This window comes from Sciurus carolinensis, chromosome 5 (assembly GCF_902686445.1).
Source record: "Sciurus carolinensis chromosome 5, mSciCar1.2, whole genome shotgun sequence".
NCBI lineage: Eukaryota > Metazoa > Chordata > Mammalia > Rodentia > Sciuridae > Sciurus > Sciurus carolinensis.
In genome coordinates this window covers 35,636,247-35,643,202 of record NC_062217.1, presented here as the reverse complement: position 1 = coordinate 35,643,202, position 6,956 = coordinate 35,636,247, and positions in this window count along the sequence as shown.

Genomic DNA, 6,956 nt, shown 5'->3' with positions numbered 1-6,956 from the left:
AGCGTGATCTGGGCTTTTCTCGAACCAGGGAATTTCACCCAAGAGTTCCCAGAAAAGCAGCTTCCCTGGCCTTAAAGGCTCAAGCGAACCCATAATTTATACACGGCTCTCAAGCAGGTAGAATATGTTCTGGAGGTTGAGGGGTGGGGGGCATACCAGCGGGTTATTAGAATACATCAAGAAAAGTCTGATGGAATATTGTAAGATTTTAAGTAAAAAAAGGCAAAGGGAGACGTTCCAGGAAACAGCAGGAGCAGGGGTGAATCATGGACGTGCTGAGAGCACATGTCTTCAGACACAGGCTCTGGGGTCTACTGAGATCGCTGCAGGAGCAGCACCCAAACTGGAGTGGCAGGACAGGGCCTTGCTGGGGACGCCTGGGGAGAAGGCCGGGGCTTGGTACTTAACTTCAGAGATGGTGTTACAGGGGAAGCTGGAAGCTTGGTTCCTCCTGGTGCCAGGCTTCAGCCGCCTTGCTTCTAGAGCCCTTATGGCTTTTCCCCAGCACTAAATAGATACTCAGGATGTAGGCATCAGAAATGTGTTGGATGGAAAAATGAGAGAGAAAACTTGGGAGGGAGGTGGATGGGATAAGGAGGACCCACATCCATTTTAATAACTTTTAAAAAATGCTTTTCAGTTACTATATAAAAATAAGGCTTTAGGACGTTGTTTTCAAAACAGCTTATTGAGGTGTGTAGACTGTCTGCATTATCTTCCCGGTCACGAAAGCAAAGGGCAGAGGGTGTTAAATGTACTCCACCAAATAATGAGGCAGTTAATCATCACTGTGTCCTGCCCAGGACCATGTCCTGGACCAAACCACTTCCTAGGGCGCAGGGCAAGATAACCAAGAGCACCACATGACAGGCCCGAGCAGCAGGGCAGGGGCTCCCTGGAGAATGCTGGGGACAAGTTGAGGTGCTGGTCACCCACTCTGCAACTCCTCTGGGACGCATACCTGGCTGATCTTGTCCCCAACATGAAGACGGTATACAACACAACGCTTGGAGATCTTGCAGTATGATTTGGTCCAAGTACTTTTCAGTACCTGGAAGAAAAAATCCAGCAGCCTGGGTGTGGAGGCACACACCTGTAATCCCAGTGACCTGGGAGGTTTGAGGCTAGCTTGAGCAACTTAGCAAGACCCTGTCTCAAAACAAAAAAATTCAAATTGCTCGGGATGTAGCTCAGTGGTAGAGTGTCCCTGGGCTTGATTCCCAGTATTAGGAAAAAAAGAAAAGAAAAGAAATGAGGCAGCAGGATGGTTGGGTGGATCTGTTACCTGCTGAGAGGACATACAGAGGAAGGGCCCCAAGTTTTGGGAATCCAGTGGTTCTGCCCATCAGCCTCCTCTGACACTGGGTGGTGGCAGGCTTCCTTCCTATTGGCGTGGTGGTACTCAGCATGCCACACCTGAATCTACAAGGGTTTGCTCTGTCCCTACTTATGACACCAGGGGCAGCTAATGAGGAACAGCTAATCCCTGATGCCAGAGAATAAGAACGCAGGGTTTGTTTTTAAAGAAAATGAACATGAAAAAGACAATTAACGGTCTATCGGGTGAGGGCTTGCAGAGAGGAGAAGGCAACCAAGCAGTGGAAGCTCTTTTGAAAAAAATCTCTCAGCAACGAAGAACGTGGTAGCTACACGCTTCAGTGGTTACTAAACTCTTCAGTAATTAAAACGTGATTGGGAGAAATGAAAGCCTGTGATCTTAAGCCTTTCTCATTATAAATAAGCCTTTCACAATTAATTCTTGAATGGTTCCTCTTATAGCAAATTTGACAGTGAACTTTGTTCAGTAATTCTGACTAATGGCTAGAGCCACCTCTAGAGACACAAATGGATTTCTTTTTCTTTTTAACATAATAAAATGGATTAAATTAAATAACATTGAAAGGAAAAACAAATAAACACCTACGAAGGCACACAATGCAGTAAGGCAGGGGGAGGCAGTGACAAAACAGAAAAAAAAAGTTGGATCCAGTGACAGAAGACCTGGGTTTCAGTCAAGCTCCTGTCACCCAAGACAAATCGATTCATTGTCTCTAACTCTGTTTTCTTTCTTTCTTTTTTTTTCAGTCTGTAAAAATGGGACTAGAAATAATAGTAACTTGGAGGATCTCAGTGGAAAGGCGAATGAGAGCCCACGTGTGTGAGCTCCCTGGAAGTCCCCGGCTGCTCCTGGCACCCCCGCTGGCTGCCTCTGAGGACGGTCCCGTCACCCCTATGGAGCCTGGGGGTAGCATGTGCTGCTTTATGGGGCTCCAAGGCCATGGCGTTCCACTGACAGCCCAGGAAACCCCAACTAATAATTCAAGACCGGGTGGAGGATGTTAATTAGGTAAGTTATCATAATTGCCTGTGATACAAACCAGAAAATATTTTTACCTGATGATATTGATCTCCAATTTTCTTTGCTGGACAGATAGGAATTGTGAATGACGCTAAGTCACAAACATCCTAAATAAGAGCACAGGAACTTGGGTCAATTATGTTTGGCAACGTTGAGGTGCTGGGTTATTGAGGGATGTTGAAATTTCATAAGGCAATTAGGTACTTGCTTTAATTAGTTCAAACTACTCTAACAAAATCTTTCAGACTGGGTAATTTACAAATCATGAAGTTTATTTAGTTCTGGAGGCTGGGAAGTCCAGGTCAAGGTGCCAGTAGATTCAGTGTCTGGTGAGGGCTGCTCTCTGCCTCAATTATGGCAGCTACTCACTGCCCTGCACATGGTAGAAGAAGCCCCCTCAGGCCTCTTTGATGAGGCATTATTCTCAAGCACAAAAAACCCACCCTTATGACCTAAGCATGTCCCAATCTACCTTCACAATACAATCAGCTTGAGGGTTGGGTTTCCACAGATGAATCTGGGGGGAACACAAACATCCAGACCATTATAGCACTGTACTGAAATATTTCCTTCCACCCTTAGCTCTTATTTTGACATAAAATACTGTTAATAATTGTTGGACACCATTTTGTATCTGGTACTGAGCTAGATTATTTGACTTTGTATGGCTTATTTTAATTCTCACAATAAACTTATACCTTATGACAACTGATAATCCCCACTTCAGAGCTGAGAAAGCTGAGGTTTAGAGAGAGCAACTAACTTTTTTTCCAAGGCCCCACAGCCAATAGCTGGAGTTCACATTAAAATAATGCTCTTGACCAGGATGTCACATTGTACGTAAAACACTGTGGAAATTTGGAAAATTGCAAAAGATACTGCTTGGGTGGAGGGAGTATGAGCTAATTCAATCACTCTGGAAAATAGTTTAGCACTGTCTTATAATCTTGAACATTCTCCTACTCTACAACCCAGAAATTCCACTCCAAAGTAGATTCTCACACATTTGCACTAGTATATGTATGCAGGACTGTTAAGAAGCATTGTTGAGAATGTAAGACAAACATAAAAATACTAGAAAGGTCCAAAATTCATGTCTCAGGAAGAGGAGCAAATAACTTGTCACACAGCAGAATATTATACAACAATGAAGAGAGATGAACTGCAGCTACTCTCTCTCTCTATTCTTGCGGAGATGAATCTTTAAGTGGAGAAAATAGTTACAGAAGACTACCTACAGGATGATAACACTTTAATAAGACAGAATGCAAGCAAAACTAACAAATAATAGCCAGGGGAACTTACATATGTGATGAAACTTTTTTAAAAAATCAAGAGAACACTAAGGACAAATTTTAACAATTGGATCCCCTCTCAGGCATGGGATAAAAGCACAAAGGTAGATGCTATTGTATTGGGAAGATGTTAGCCATTAAGCTGGGTGGTGAGGTCCACAGGTGACTGCTTTGTTATGTTTTGTGGTTAATATAAATTAAATATATTATTTCCAGTGAAGCGGCGCATAATTAGAACTTCTTTTTTCCAAGTTACAACTGAGACCTAGCTACAAAGACAGATGGGTATATGAGCTTTCTCCTCCCGTTTCCACCCTCAGGTACCGAACGCCTAGATGAAAATGAAAAATAAAATATAAATCTGACCAAGGTGCATGGTTATGATTATCCAACTTTATTTTTCTGGTCCCTCCAAGCTGGAGGACAGCTTGGGCCCTGGAGCCTGGACAAATAATCCTGCGAGCCAAGCCAATGAGAAAAGTCTAGGCCACCCGCACAGCAGTCCAGAGCTCCACAGGGTGGGCCAGGAAATTGCGATTGTCCCTGCCCTGTGGCAGCACTCAGCCACCTGTGGAGCCTGAGTAGGGGCAGTAGAAGTAACCGTGGGCAAAGCTGCCTGGCCAGCCTCGGGGGCCAGCCAGTGAGTGCCAGGGAGATACCCACACCAGGGCACTCCAGCCGAGGCAATGTGAGAAAGTGCATAATTGAGCACAACAGAGTTAAAACATAATTGCCTCATTAAAATGGGTTACTAAATCTCATTGTGTGCTAGTATGAAGAAGATAGACACGTACGTTAAATAGCAAGGAAAAAAAAGGCATCAGTGACTAGGTTGGTGGGATTTGAGGGTGCCCTGTAGTGCCACCTAGAGAGCAGGACAGCCTGGGGCCCTGGATTGTGGTTGTTCTTCTGCAAGGGAGGCTCAGAGTTGGGTGACCAGCTGTGATCCTGTCTCATCTCCTGGACCAGGAGGTCTCCAATTGGGAAGCCGAAGCTCTGGTGTAGGGAAACTGTTCTCTATCACTTTGCTGTCCCCAGAGTTTACAAGCTCAAGTCAGCTGTAAAATATGGAACTTTTCATGCCTGGGTACCTTCACAGCACAATTCAGAGCTGAGTCAGGGAAATATAAGAATCTGTTTTGTTGCTGGGCAAAATATCCCCCGAAGCAGAACAAGGCCTTGCCACCCTGTAAGAAAGCCCATACAAGTGACACCTTCCCAAGGAAGTCTACACAGTCACGCTTTAGTCAGATACAAGAAGTGCGCCCTCCACGAAGTCACCCAGAGACAATGCTGCTCTCTCCTCACACTACTTCACCACCTACAATGCTTCCTGGAGGCAATGCCAACTCCATTTCTGCCCTGGAATTTTCTGGAAGGGAGAAAAATCTGTTTCTCACCTCTTTTGGAACATTTTAAGACAAAAAAATAAACGCAGTTTCTGACAATACCCTACAACTCTTAGTACCTCAAGAGTCACGAGTGGCCACACTTCACTTTGTTCTCAATTCTCTAACAGAGCACAATCTGGCACTTAGAACAACTTAAGCTGGAAGGGGCAAAGTTAGCTTTTGTCTTAGAACTCTGATGCATTAAAATGTCAAGACTAATGAGTTATTTTCTTTTCTGTATCACAAAGCATATAAATGTTAACAATCTGGTGTCAGTAAGTGTTGCTGCTAAGAAGTCAAAACATGTGGAATGATTATTATAGGCATAGCTTAGGCAAGGAGATGGAGGAAGGAAATGTCCAAGGAAGGAAGAGGGTAGTATAGACCAGTCCTAACCCATGCCTAGGATCCAGACTGTGCCCAGCACTGGAAAAACAAGACACATCAAGATCGCAGGGGAGGGCCATGCTTCACTCTAACAGCCCCCATGACTCACTTCTGCTGGTAAGCCCCTGACTCCAAATACCCATTTTCCCTTATACGGGCAGATAGGTTTCCATGTGTGATTAAATACTCTGTGGATTCTTCAGATAAGTTCAGGAGTGCGAAAAAGGAGGAGGATAAGCTTTTTAATTACAAGCAATCTAGGCTGGCAAACAGAACTCTCAACCTGTCCAAGTCCTAGACTTCTGAACCTCGCCCAGATCCCCATCTGCTTCTTTTGTGGGAGCTTGGGGAGGGGATGCTGATTCAAGTTCCCACAGAAAGAATTAGAAAATCTTGGACCAAATGCTTTGCTTTAACAAACGAAGTCCCAGTTCTGGATAAAAGTCAAATTGTTAAGCTATTCCACTGCTCTGGTTTTGAGGTGGTGGGGAGAACAGGATGGGATGGGGAAAGCACAGAACCAGGTTTCAGTTCATTTTGATGAAACTTTGGAGTTACAAAGGATACTCTTGTTCTCCCCACCCCCAGGTTTTTCTGGGTGGAGGCCAGTGGAGATCTGCAATCCCCTCAGTGAATGTCCCCACCCCACTCTCAAACCCAGTCTCCCTGAGTGCCAGGATACTCCAGAAGCCTTTGAATGGAGCCCCTGAAATGTTATGAAACAGGAATTGGCAACCCTTTCCTTCCAAGCTGCCAAGCTAGAGAAGAGGTTGGTGGGGGGTGGAGGCACAGGAAAGGAGACTGCAATGTGTCAGCTGGGTGTCATGACTCAACTGGTAAGGTGCCCCCAACTGTGCACCCACTGCTCAAGTGGCAGGCAGATGGAGGGCAGATGGGCAAGGAGGGTGGAGTCAGAAGCGGCACTGGAGAGAGCGTGTCTAGAAGCCAGAAGTGGCCGGGTGGCAGCTGCTGAGTCTCAGCCAGGCTGGCACAGCTATCAGGAAACCTGTAGTGCCACCCTCTGGCAAGTGAGCCAAGGGTTGGTTGCTAAATCCTCTGACAGAACCCTCCCCGCAGGCGCTTGGCATCTGAGCATTAATGGTGTTGGCACTTGTCCTAATTGCTCAGAATATGTGCTCAGTACAGAGTAATTCCTCCATCACTCTCAGTAACTATCTGCACACAGCACAGAAGTCGTGATGTTTTTACACCGAGAATTCCTTTGCCGACCACCAACATTCTATGAAAATGGCTCAGAGGCTACTGGGTATAAACCAAACTCAGAGTTTTACATTAAGTTTAGGCTCCAAATTATGGATGGTTTTAAAGCCAGCAGGACGTCCACCAAGCAAGAAAACGGCTTCCTTATTCTCAAGATCATCTAGAAGGAAATTTGCAACACCCGGTTAGAAAAAGGATTCTATGTTTTATCTCATAAAAACTAGTTGGAAACCAATGGAACCTATCTCACTTATTTATACTGGTTAGTGTAATTAACTACCAAAACTCACTTTGAGACAAGTC